General features: G+C 41.2%; 1 protein-coding gene across 1 annotated transcript in view; it reads left to right on the top strand.

The window, feature by feature from the left end:
- Positions 1 to 1,557: 1,557 nt before the first annotated feature.
- Positions 1,558 to 14,346, top strand: part of RNASEH2B (ribonuclease H2 subunit B) — a 45,345-nt gene continuing 32,556 nt past the window's right edge. The window contains exon 1 of the mRNA XM_037893265.2: positions 1,558 to 1,713. The gene's annotated coding sequence lies outside the window, so the exon portion shown is untranslated. The remainder of the gene's footprint in view (positions 1,714 to 14,346) is intronic.

The following is a 14,346-nucleotide window of genomic DNA, read 5'->3' as shown; positions in this document are numbered from 1 at the left end:
GAAGGTTGTTTTTTTATGAGAGTATCCAGTTTTGAGAGCTCATTCTTAATCTTTCCCTGTTTGCATATCTGTTCTATTCAGTGTAATTTTTTGGCTGCTGCATCTGTGAGGTCTGGGCCACCAAAAGGCATTGCATTTTTAAGCACTCCTCAGGATGGTAGGGGTCTGAGAAATCCCCTGAAATCCTGAAGATAAGGCTAAGGTCACCATATTTTCAGAATAAAAACCGGACACTTTTGTGGCTGTATCTTTTAGGTTGGTGGAAACACTCATGCAAGAGGCAAAAGTACATTCTTAACAATGTGTGCTGGTGCCCCCTACAGCCAGGTTCTGACTCAAGTTGCTCATATTTCTTGGAGCAGAGGAGTTCTTGCAGTAATTTAGTGTTGAGAATAAATTTATCATGAAATATTGAACAAGTGTTAACATTCACTTTGAGCAAAATAACAGCCTTGACAGAGTTTACACCATTCAACTTTTCTCTCCAAACACTATGCATCACAAAGAACGCTTTCCATTAGACTGTTGCTGGTAAACAGAACAAATTCTACCTTTGATACAAACACATTTTAAAAAATGAGCATGTTCATTGATGAAATGAAAAACCAGGACATTTCAAGTGCCCCAAAAGAAGGTCCTGGGATCCTAGGAAATCATACAAAAAATCAGGACTGCTTTGGTAAAACTGGATATACGGTTTCTTTAGATATTCTTGAGCACGGCTTACGTTTTTCCAGGATCAAGGCCCAAGTTATTATTGTTGCCAATATTTACAGAGAATATTTTCCAAATGAAAAACTTTCTCTGTAGACAGGTTTCAACACAGTAACCAATTCTGTTTGAGAAATAGATGCTCTGGCAGAGATAACAAACACAGCCAGCTCCAGTGGATTTTATAATCACGGCAAACACAAACAGCGGGATTTATAAACTCTGCTGGTGAATTCTGCAAATCCGGTAGCGTGGGTAGTTTGTAAGGTCCTAAAGAGAATAATTGTGGAACCATATCAGGCCATCAGTTTATAAGCAGAACTTTCCAGTGATTTCTGCTTTGCAGCACATGCCGTAATGCGGCCCTTGGCTTTTCCTATGTCCCTGTCCCTCCTTAGGTTAAAAAAAAAATCAAGGAAAATGAAAATGAACGTAGGTTAACATAATTTTAAGGGTATAAATGTATATAGCCAAACATCAGGGAATTGTTTTCTGTAACATGAACTTAGCCATTTGGCATGTCCCGGCCTTGTCTTGACCTGCCGCTGTTTGGTTGTTTGGGTTTGTATGATGGCAAACAGCGTGCGCTGCGCTGCTATTTAATGCCCGCCTTAACAGATGCGAGTAACAGTGGTCTGGACCGGCTCTTTGGGGCGGGAATGGTCTTTGGGTTGGGGGTGGGCAGCACAGTGCGGCCCCGCCCCAGGCCTGGCGCCCCTGCAATAGCGGGCACCGGCTGCCTGCGAGACGAATGTAACGCCACCCCCCTGTCACGCCCCTGGGGCTGGCGCGTAGGAGGGGAAGGCCGGGTGTGTGGTGAGCGGAGCGGGGGGAGGGGTTAGGGGACGTCAGTCCGTCCCTCAGCTCAAGGCGGGGCCCGGCAGCGCCCGACACCGAGCGGAGGGCTGAGGGGAGGGAGCCCCGCCTCGCCGCGCCAAGCTCGGGCCGAGCAGAGGGAGCCAGCGCGAGGCGCTGCAGTGTGTCAGGCCCCGCCTCCCCCGGGCTCGTACCATTTGGCGGCCCTGGTGGGGGGGGTGCGCGGCAAACCCCAGCCAGGCGTTCCCTGGCTGCCGCGCGAGCGACTGGACTCCCCTGTGATCTCCGCGCGCAGACCGCGCGGCCCCCGCCTTCCCCCAGGCTCTCGGGCCCGTGCCGGGCCTGGGGCAGCCCTGGCGGGAGGGCGCGGCGCCCGCGGCTCCCCCGCCCCGCGCGCCCGCCCGGGCCCCGCCGTTATTCGGACGCGGAGGCCGAGGCGGGCAGCGCCAAGAGCGCGGGGGACCCGGACCATGCTGGGTAGCGGGCGGCGGCGCCCGGCGGACTCGCGCCCCGACCAGTGGGTGCTGGTTGCACCAGGTAACCCCCCCCTCCCCCGGGCCCCGCGGAGCAGCTGGAGCCCCGGCGCCCCGTCTCCCCACCAGCGCCCCCGGGGGAGATTGGACCTCCCTCAGCGCCCCAGGTGCCACCCCCCCGCCCCCGCCACTAGGGCCCCTGGGGAGACTGGAGCCCCCTGCCCCCACGAGCTGCTCCCTGGGGAGACTGGAGCCCCGTGCCCCATCTCGGCAAGGAGGGGCGCGATCTCAGTGCAGTGAGATTTGATCCCCCTGATCCACACCAGCTTCCCTTGTGCCCCATCGAGTCTCCGGGAGCAGGACCCAGCGGGGTTGAGGGGCTGCTCTTTGTAGAAGGTTAAATTCTTTGCAGCTGTATTACAGTCAAGACAGGGGGTAGGAGGTGTATTTAAGGCAGGATGTGATGGTCTATATCTGCTGCCCCTTCCCTCTCACGAGTGAGCTAGATGCATCTCAAAGGCTACTGATGCTGCAGAAAGAGAGAGATCTTCCCTTATCAAATACTTAGATTTCCTTGGCTGATTTGCACCCTAGTCAAGACCTCTCTGTATATCCAGCCAACCCCTATCGTGCTAAGAAGCGGGATCATCTACCGGACCTTCCTGTGTGTAACCTTAAGCAAAGTCTTACAGAGTTCACCATTCTGCTTCTCAGTCCATATTCAGTATTTTCCTACATCACTGGGATGTCATAAGGCTTAACTCATTAGAATTAGTAAATTGCTGTGAGATCCTTGGAGAGAAGGTGCTGTGCAAGTGCAAAATATCATTTCTAGAGTACTCTCACAGGTGCTTGATCTCACCTGTTTTTGATGATCTCTCGTGAAGGAGCCTTACCTACTTCACAGTTTATTCTGTCTTCTGTTTTCTAAAGGGAATGGTGTAGAGACATAAACATCAGATTCAAAACACTTAGACCCCTCTGAAACACAAAGTGCTAAACCTGATGGGGTCTACTCAACCCTTCATCCTTATAGGATAAAACGGAATTCCCTGTATCTGATGGAAGAATGTCTCAGATGAGGGCCTTAAAAACTGAAATCATCTCTGGCCTGTATTTCCCTCCACTCCACAACTGTCATTCGGTATGATTTGTAAATGTAAAATTGCATTACTGCTAATTTTTTGCAGTGTCTGGATTTAAAATGTCATCTGATTCTTAGGTTTCAGAGTAGCAGCCGTGTTAGTCTGATCCGTAAAAAGAAAAGGAGTACTTGTGGCACCTTGGAGACTAACACATTTATTAGAGCATAAGCTTTTGTGAACTACCGTATGGTAACACCCATTGTTTCATGTTCTCTGTGTATATAAAATCTCCCCACTATATTTTCCAATGTATGCATCCAATGAAGTGAGCTGTAGCTCACGAAAGCTTATGCTCTAATAAATTTGTTAATCTCTAAGGTGCCACAAGTACATCTGATTCTTACCTTCAGTTATCTCCAAACAAAAGATTGGTTAATTTTTAAATGAAGGTGGCTGAGTGAGCGAGAATGTGCACAAACCGTAGGAAACGGAGAAAAGATGCATTTCTCAACCCTATTTTCTTCTGGATTTGCTGATTCCTCCCTGTCTGTTCCACACTTGGATCTGAGATACAGAGTGTACAAGATGCTGCCGCTGATAGTAATAATAACTAGGGCTATCAATTAATCACAGTTAACTCATGCGATTAACTCAAAAAAATGAATCGCGGTTCAAAAAATGAACTGAGATTAATCACACTAATAACAATAGAATACCAATTGAAACTTACTAAATATTTTTGGATGTTTTTCTACTTTTTCAGTATTGATTTCAATTACAACACAGAATACAAAGTACACAGTGCTCACTTTATATTATTATTTTTGATTACCAATATATGTGCTGTAAAAATGATAAACGAAAGAAGTAGTGTATTTCAATTCACATCATACAAGTACTGAAGTGCAATGTCTTTATCGTGAAAGTGTAACTTACAAATGCAGATTTTTTTTTTGGTTACATAACTGCACTCAAAAACAAAAGTGTAAAACTTCAGAGCCAGGTCCACTTGGTCCTACTTCTTATTCTGCCAATAGCTAAGACAAACAAGTTTGTTTATATTGACGGGAGATACTGCTGCCTGCTCCTTATTTACGTCACCTGAAAGTGAGAACAGGCGTTCGCATGGCACTTTTGTAGCTGATGTTGCAAGGTATTTACATGTTAATATGCTAAACATTCGTATACCCGTTCCATGCTTCGGCCGCCATTCCAGAGGACATGCTGATGATGCTCATTTAAAAAAATAATGGGTCAATTAAATTTGTGACTGTACTCCTTGCGGGGAGAATTATATGTCTCCTACTCTGTTTTATCTGCATTCTGCATATGTTTCATGTTATAGCGGTCTTGGATGATGATGATCCAGCACATGTTTGTTTTAAGAACACTTTCACAGCAGATTTGACAAAATGCAAAGAAGATACCGATGGGAGATTTCTAAAACTAGTTACAGCACTCAACCCAAGGTTTAAGAATCTGAAGTGCTGTCTAAAATCTGAGAGGGATGAGGTGTGGAGCATGCTTTTGGAAGTCTTAAAAGTGCAACACTCTGATGCAGAAACTACAGAACCCAAACCACCAAAAAGAGAATCAACCTTCTGCTGGTGGCATCTGACACAGATGATGAAAATGAACATGTGTTGGTCTGCACTGCTTTGGATCGTTATCAAGCAGAACCCATCATCAGCATGGAACCATGTCCTCTGGAATGGTGTTTGAAGCATAAAGGGACATATGAACTTTTAGCGCATCTTATACATAAATATCTTGCAATGCCAGCTACAACAGTGCCATGCAAATGCCTGTTCTCACTTTCAGGTGACATTGTAAATAAGAAGCAGGCAGCACTATCTCCTGCAAATTGTAACCAACTTTGTTTGTCTGCGTGATTGGCTGACCAAGAAGTAGGACTGAGTGGACTTGTTGGCTTTAAAGTTGATATTGTTTTGTTTTTGAATGTAGTTGTTGTTTTTTTTTCTACATAATTCTACATTTGTAAGTTCAACTTTCATGGTAAAGAGATTGCACTATGGTACTTGTATGAGGTGAATTGAAAAATACAATTATTTTGTTTTTTACAGTGCAAATATTTGTAATAAAAGAAGTGAGCACTGTACACTTTGTATTGTTGTAATTGAAATTAATATATTTGAAAATGTAGTAAACATCCAAAAATATTTTAAATAAATGGTATTCTATTGTTGTTTAACAGCACAATGAATCCTGATTAATTTTTTTAATCGCTTGACAGCCCTAATAATAACTGCTAGCTCTTATATCATGCATTTCATCTGCAGATCTCAAAGCAGTTTACAATACAGGTCAGTATCATTCTCCTCATTTTACAGTTGGGAAAACGAGGTACCAGGCGAGGTGAAGTGAGGTCACCTACCAGCATAGTGACAAAACCAGGAATAGAACCCAGATTTCCTGAATTCCAGTATAGGATGAGGATTCACTTCTCACATGCGTCCAATGAAGTGGGTATTCACCCACGAAAGCTTATGCTCCAATACGTCTGTTAGTCTATAAGGTGCCACAGGACTCTTCGCCACTTCTTACTTTGACATCGATGCAGACTTCAGTTTAGAGTTAAGTACTGTATTCAAACAGCTGGCTTTGCCAACAAATGCCTCTTTCCTATTAATTTTAACACACTTAACTTTATGCATGTGAGCAGTCAGTTCTGTGCAAAATGTTAATCTCTCACATCAGCATTTTCAGAAGTGGAGCCAGAGCTTGTAAATTCCAGGAACTCAGGTTTCCTTACAGAGGCTATGTGTACACTAGGGGGGCTTTACTGGTATAGTATAGGTATAATATACCAGCAGAATGCTCCTGGTGTGGGAACAGCTGCACTGGCAAAGCTGCCAACTTTGCCAGCAAAGTTTATAAAGTTCATCAAATGTATAGGAAAGTCTATTAAATTCAGTAGAACCTGAAAGCACACATGGAGTTTCAAAAGTCCACAGCAAACAGCTCCAAGGTTTTGCTGCTGACATAATCAGAAATAGTCCTGTGGTTGAGGTCTAATTGAAGACCATTGAATATAATAAATGTAATGTTTTTTGATTAAGTGTTTTTGAGAAATTACAGGAAGTTGAATACCACTTTTTGAAGTTCCATATTTCAGAAGTGTTTTGTCATAATTTCCGTAAATTCTCTTGTGGCTATACTTGCAAAACTTGACTTTGCTTTCCAAATTTCCAATAGAAAAGTCTGTTTTTTGAGGAAGTTAAGTGGGCAAAATGGGGCTTATAACAAGAGTTCGTTACAATTTTAGGGCCTGATCATGATAACTCTTACTTATATGAGTAGTCCTTACTCATGACAATAGTTCCATGGTCTTCAGTGGGACTATTTATGTGGGTAAGAGGGTTACTCAGATGAATAATTATTTACAGGATCTGGTCCTTAACTGTGGAGTCTCTATCTTGTCTCTCTACTTCTTGCAACTCCTTTGTGGCGTAGGTTAGTAACAAATTTCTGATCTTATGCAGGGAAACATTGAATTATGGAGAGAAAAGATTTGTTTTAATGTTACAACAAGAAGCACAAAAGAGCTAATTGTTACTTTTTCTTCTTGGAAAGTAGGTACATCCAAAGGGTCCAATCCTAGAAACACTAAGGCACACCTGTAGCTGCTCACATGAGTAATCTTAGCATTAGAATATCTCACGTGGGTGTTGATATCATGTACCACCCTATATATTCAGTAGCATTATTTTCACCTGGACATGAATAGTTCATCTTGCTTTGATTGTGCCTTATTTTAACATTAATGGAGAGGATGGGCTAATTCTGCAAAGAAGCAGATGTCTTGGAATCAGTCCAGACAGAGAAGGGAAACTGAAATTAGGGGACTTGTCAGCAAGTATTCAGAAATGAAATTGAAACTCTACCTAAATCATGTGTATCTTGATATTCGTCAAGCCCCAAGCAGCATGACAGCAGCTTGCTATATTGAAAACGGTGTGAAATAGAGTGCTACAAAGTTAGGGCCTGACCCTGCAAACCCTTAACCACATGCACAACTTTTCTCATGTGAATAGTCCCATTGTACTGAGAATTATTATTGTATTAATGTCACAGAGACCATTGAACAGCCCTAGCATGATTTTTAGTTGCTAATGGCAGATTGGATTGAAAACAGTTAGCTAGAAATAAAAAGCTCTGTTATTCCATTATCCATCTCCTGAGTCACCATTCAGAGTGATAGTAAATCTTAATATGAAACTTTTGCACTTCAGTTAATGGTGACATGCTTTCTCCCGGCTGATCACTGTGATGCAGCATTGGAAATGGCAAGATATTGTGAGTACTTGCAACAGAAATCAGTGGAATGCCAAATAGTTAAATTGGAAGGCTGAGTGGTGCAATTTCTAAGTCTTCAGTTGAAGTAATCACATGAGCAAAGAAAAAGCCTGTTTTCATCGTTTAATAATGAAAGGAACAGTTATTTTGTGGTTTACTTTTTCGTCTGCAGGATACTTGGCATGTTTCCTGAGCAAATGTTGTTTACCAAATTATCAGATTGAGACTGTGCTATCAACCCATAGGGCATCAGCAAGCATAACTGAATATGTGGGGCTTTCATATTAGCCTAAGGAATAAGAGAAGGAGAGTGACCAACTTGAAAACTCTGGATCATATTGGAAAAGTAGTCATATTAAAATAAGTTCTAGGACACATAGTATGTAAAATATAATTTATATTAACAACTTACACAGACAAATTATATTTATTTTTTTACATGTCATTACTCCTGGGGGCATTCTGTGCCAAAAATTTAAAAATTCTGTGCACAATATTTTAAAATTCTGCACAATTCTGCAAATTTTATTTGTCAAAATAACACTACAAGTTAATCACGCCAATTCCAATTATTTTGGTAATTTATTTCAAAATACCTGTCAGCAAATATATCTGTAACAATTCAGACATGCACAAAAATTCCCCTGGGAGTAGAGAGTTAAAGAAACCGCTATGACAACCCAGTTCCTGTTTCTCTGTCCCCTTTGCCCCCCCTCTGGATCCCAGCCAGGGGGCCAGACACCCACAACCCCTCGCCCCCAAGCCTACCTGTGGGGCCCCCCCACCCCCACGGCCAATACATCCAAACCCCCTCCTCTCCAGAGTCCAGCAGCAAGGCCCCCGCAGCCCAGACAGCCCGGTCCCCTCCCAGAGCCCAGCTGCGGGGGCCCCCCATGCCCAAACACACTTCCTCCCTCAGAGCTTAGGGATCCAGAGGGAGAAACAGCCTGATGCTTGGTCCCAGGCTTGCGCAGAGTTTCCTGCATGCTGCCCTCTCTTTCCCTCAGGGAATGCTGGGAACTGCAGTTTCCAGTAACCCTCTAGCTCTCTCTCCCTTCCCCCAAGCAGTGTCTTCTATGTGCAAGCTGGTCTCTGCCGAGTCCAGTGGTTCCTAGTGGCAGCTAGCAGCAGTAGAGCCCATTTCTATGGGGGAAAGGAAGTTCTGTGTGCAAAACATTAATTTATGCAAAATTCTGCATTGCGCAGTGGTACAGAATTCCCCCAGGAGCAGCATGTTAAGATCCTGCCTTTTAAAACATTTGGTTTTGTTCATTTCTATTTAACCTAAAATAAAAGATGTTTAGCCCAATTTGTTCATCTGCCAAAGAGCAAAACACAGTAGTAGAGTTATAAAACAGGATCCAGGAATTGCTTAGAATTTGAAATTCAGAGAGACATTTGGACTTTTATATTTATCTGTCTCTTCAACAACATTTCCTGAACATGTAGGTTTAAAAAAAATCCAATAAGAATTTTGTACATATTACATAAAAACACTGCAGAATATATATTAATATTAAAGTCATCTTAAAAAGTTAGTGGATTAAGTGTCCAAGCCAAATTCAATGGTGAGTTTAGAGAGCGGCTTTGTTGGCATAATTTACCTGTGCTTCCCCCAATGTGTACATTATATCAGCTTAGATTCCCTTACACTTAAGACCTTTTACCAACAGGTAATTTGCGCCCATTCTAATATGTCATCTCTGAATATGGTCCACTAAGTATAAGGAAGACTACTTTGATGTAACTCATAAGCTGAGGGGCCAGAAGAGAGGAGTATAGCAAGTAAAATAACCGAAAAGAGATGTGAGACCCTCCCCTCCTTCTTTTCCTATCTTCTGGCTCCTAAGTGAGCAAGTTACATCAATTTAGGCATTGTCTACACTCAGGAATAATGCTGATTCAGCAGTTGGTGTACCTGCACCAATGCTGACCCTTAAGTGTAGACAAGAGGAAGCTGGGGTTTGCATCAGTTCAGCTAGTCAGGATTTAACCTTGCTTAAGCTAATCAGAGTTTACCCATACTTCAGTGGGTGCAAACTCCGGCATGCCCTTATCTATACCTAGGGTTCAGCATGGTTACAGCTACACCGATTGCTGAATTAGTGCTGTTTCTCTGTAGGCAAGTCTTAGACTTGCTCCTTGTTAGTTACTTTAAAAAAGGTGAATTATACCTGAACGGGGTGAAGCCAGAGGAGGGTTATAGTGGTCCTCATAGGCAAAATCAGTCATTCCATTTGGGAATAGGGGCAAAAGACTAACCAAACCATCTGCTAGTTTTTTCTCTGAAGTTTCACTCAAGATAACTCATGTTTGTCCGTGACTGCACCTTACAATTCACAGGTGATACATAAGGTGGTGTAAGTTTGAGGAGTGCAACTTGTACCACCTTAAACATCATTTCTGAATTTAGTCCTTTGCTGGAGAGTACCAATCAATGTTTCAGCGATTGCCAGACTGATAACCATTAGCGCATTGACAGTAAGCATTGGAGAAGTCCTCGCTCAATTTTTGAAGATAGTATTACAGATTTGTTATGAAGAAAGCCAGAAATGTAAGCTCTCCAGCACTTTCTGATGTTTGAACATAGTTGAGAAATCGACTGCAAAAGCAGAATTTTCAAAGAAGATGCAATGGATGCTCCTACAAAATGTGTCTGTGCAAAAGTGCCTGTTTTCTAAAGTAGTTGAGGGTTTTTGTGAAGATGAAGTATCGGACTGGGAGTCAAGAAATCAAGTTTATAGTCCTATCTTTGATACTTGACTGACTTTCTGACCTCTACCAAGTCACTTATCCTCTGTGTAACTGAGTTGATTCCTCTGTTGATTGGAACTAATGCATTCCTCATATTGATTATTAATTAAACTTTGTAAAACTCTTGGATGATGTAAAGTGTCATAAATCCTATGTAATCTTATTCAGCCCTTCTAAAAGGTCTGTATTACTTATAAGCCTGGGTTGCAGAGTCGTAGGGCATCACACTTATGTACCATAGAGTCGTTGGTACTGAGCTAAAGCCGTGTACTTCAGAGTTCCTTGACTCCACGAGGTACACAGATGAAGCGAGATTATTAGATCTAAAATATCTGCAGTATTAGTATGTCACTCTGTCTTTATTTAAAGCTTTTATTAAAATATCTATCAAAAGGACTTCATCAAAATGTTCCCATGTTATAAACAATGTGCAAAGGCTGCATGGGCTGGCAGTACTGCAGGGAATGGAAGAAAATACAGTTATGTAGATGACTTTAAACTAGATAAATCCATATGTTTTAATATCTGTTTTTAAATGAAATCTTAACTTTGTAGTTCCAGACTTTTTAATGAGCCTTTCTTTTTGAAAAAAAGCCCTCAATGTTCTTTTAAGGCTAACCTTAATGGCATCTTTTTGCCTGAGAATTCCATATCCTTTGATACCAGTCTGTTAAACAGAGTATTCATTTCTAAAATTTGCTTATAAAAATAGATTTTGGGTCATCCATAATTGCTTCATGTAGCTTGATGGGGTTTTATGCTCCTTCATGTAGTAGAAATATAACGCAGAACTGCATTGGGCCTGGTGTTGGCACGGAGAGAAACTGGCCTGCCGGGGGGATTCAAGGGCTGTGATGAAATGAAAGGTGGAGCTAGCGATTAGCAGCTGTCAGAACATCAAGGGTCAATTTCACCAGCCTGAATTAAAAAAAATAAAAATAAAATGCACTTCCAATTTAGTCATGTAACAATAACCATTCTATAATATGGAATTTGGTTGTGTGTCTGACCTCCAGGAAATTTGATAAGGTTTCCCGCAAGATTTTAGGAATGAGTCGGGCAAGTGATAGTCATCAGATGACCTGAGTGTTTTCGTTAAATGTGAAAGAAGTCTGGACACTTTTAAAAAGCTTTAATTGTTTATTCTGGTATTATTTTAGACTTGGCCTGTGTTAAACTGGGAGAGGCTTTCATGTGAGGGAATGCATGACGATAGAAAGTAAGGGTGCTGGGATTACCGTCTAGTGTACCTGCTGTGCTGCACATTTTCAAAGCTTTTATAGCCTCTCTTAAATCAGGTTCAGGATAGAGTAAGTTGTGAAATTCACTTTGTAGACTTCAGTGAAAATGAAGTGTCCGTCTCAAAGCATTTTTTTAAAACTGTTTAGTGTTACTTGATGAATACTGCAAAGATTACTGTAGAATATATCTTAAATGATATATATCAAAACCAATTTTAGAGAGACACAAGGTGGATGAGGTAATATAAAAAAGGTAGTAAAAAAAGCTCAAAAGCTTGTCTCTCTCTCTCCAGTAGAAGTTGGTCCAATAAGACAGTGGTTCTCAACCGAGGGTACGTGTATCCCTGGGGGTACACAGAGGTCTTCCAGGGAGTACATCAATTTATCTAGATATTTGCCTAGTTTTACAACAGGCTGCATAAAAAGCACTAGCAAAGTCAGTACCAACTAAAATTTCATATAGACAATGACTTGTTTATACTGCTCTATATACTATACACTGAAATGTAAGTACAATATATATATTCCAGTTGATTTATAATTATATGGTAAAACTGAAAAAGTAAGCAGTTTTTCAGTAACAGTGTGCTGTGACACTTTTGTATTTATGTCTTATTTTTGTAAGCAAGTAGTTTTTAAAAGAGGTGAAACTTTGGGGTACGTAAGACAAATCAGACTCCTGAAAGGGGTACAGTAGCCTGGAAAGGTTGAGAGCTACTGCAGTAAGTGATATGACCTTACCCACCTTGTCTCTCTAATATCCTGGGACTAACACAGCTACAACAATACTGCGTAAAACCAGTTTTGACATTTATTTAAACAGCCCCATAAACACATTATGCTTACTTCTTAATTACCTCGTTTGTTAGGGTTATAAAGGCACTATATATTTGTGTGAATCTGTAATGTAGTCATATTCTTAAATGCTGTGCTGGATGAACAGTTGTCTAGTTTATCTGTTGCTAATACACGCACCTTTACTGGGTGAGCAGTTTTGTCTATCTGCCTCCATCTTGGTACAGTGTCTAGGTGCAGTATAATTAATTGAAAGGCATAATTTCTGATCAAAAGACCTTGCACACACTCACTAACTTGTTTTTTGCTCATATAAAAGAAACTCCTTGGGGCAGAGTTTATAAAAACAATTCTTGTATATTGTGGCAAATAATCCATCTTCCTTTAGGATTTAACAAGAGACCTCTTGCATCTTTGTTTTGGTTTTTACTTATATTCTCCAATTTTTTTTAACCAATTATGGGTCTTAGACCTTAAGACAAAAGACAAATTTTAATTCTTAGTTTTCCTGGAAACAGCAAAGCTGCTTTGATATTTCTTTTTAAGAAAGCCCATTAACTTAGCAACAACATTATCTTTTTCACTGAAAACCTCAAAAAAAAAAAAAAAAAAAAAAGGCAATCCAGTTACCTTTGTAAGTAAAGATCTCTGTGCCTTTTATAGGGCTTGCAAAATGTGGTCTTTTTCTCTTATATCTGATGCCCTTTCCACAAAAGTAATGCTTTCTTACCCTGACTTCTTATTCTTGAGTATTCTCTCCTGTAGGTGTTCCATTTAAATAGGGGGTTCTTAATATTTCAAGGCCAAGTTGGTTTGGTATCTATTTCTGCAAGACAGCACCATTGCAGTGTTTTCCCCGTCTGCATGCCAACCTGATTTTCAAGCATAACTGATTTCTAATGAAAATTACTTCTAGTCAATGGAAGAAATGACAGAGTAGGTCTGGTGGGGACATGGCATTGTATGTGAAAGAAAGCCTAGAGTCACATAAAGTAAACATCTTAAACGAATCAAAGTGTACCATAGAATCTCTATGGATAGAAATTCAGTGCTTGAACAATCAGAGTATAGTAGTAGGAATTTACTACTGGCTCCCTGACCAGGATGGTGATAGTGATTGGGAAATCCTCAGGGAGATTAGACAGGCTACAAAGACAGAAAACAAATTAATGGTTGGGGGATTTCAGCTATCCTCATATTGTCTGGGTATATGTCACCTCAGGAAGGGACACAGAGATAAAATTTCTAGACATCATAAATAACTGCTTGTTCGAACAGCTTGTCCTGAAATCCACAAAGGGAGAGCCAATTCTTGTTTTAATTCTAAGTGATACACAGGATCTGGTCCAACAGGTGGAAGTCGGGTCCTAGTGAGGAAAATAGAAAGGAGCATAAACTCTGGCAAGTCAATCGTAAACTAGGGCAGGCCAAGAGAAAAAATTTGAAGAGCAACTAGAAAAAGACACTAACAGCAAATATTTTTTTAAGTGCATCAGAAGCACGAAGCCTACCAAACAGTCAGTGGGGCCACTGGACAATCAAGGTGCTAAAGGAGCACTGTAGGAAGACAAGTCCGTTATGGAGATGCTAAATGAATTCTTTGTATTGGTCTTTACTGTATTGGATGTGAGGGACATCCCTGCATCTGAGCCATTTTTTTAGGTGACAAATCTGAGGAACTTTCACAGCTTGAGAAGTCAATAGAGGAGGTTTTGGAACAAATAGATAAATTAAACAGTAATATGCCACCAGGACCACTTGGTATTCACCCAGGAGTTCTGAAGAAACTCAGATATGAAAATACAGAACTACTACCTGTGATATACCTATCACTTAAATCAGCCTCTGTATCAGATAACTGAAGGGTAGCTAATGGAACACCAATTTTTAACAAAGTCCCCAGAGGTGATCCTGGCAATTACAGGCCAGTAAGCCTAACTTGAGTACCAGGAAATTGGTTGAATCTCTAGGTCACAAAAAAATTATCAGGTACATAGATGAACACAATGCGTTGGCTTTTATAAAGGCAAATGCTGCCTCACCAATCTAGTAGAATTCTTTGAAGGAGCCGACAAACATGGACAAGGGTGATCCAATGGATATAGTGTAATTGGACTTTCAGAAAGCCTTTGACAAGGTCCCTCACCAAAAGCT

Source organism: Chelonia mydas, chromosome 1 (genome assembly GCF_015237465.2).
Source record: "Chelonia mydas isolate rCheMyd1 chromosome 1, rCheMyd1.pri.v2, whole genome shotgun sequence".
Lineage (NCBI taxonomy): Eukaryota > Metazoa > Chordata > Testudines > Cheloniidae > Chelonia > Chelonia mydas.
This window is presented reverse-complemented; position numbering and strand designations above follow the sequence as displayed.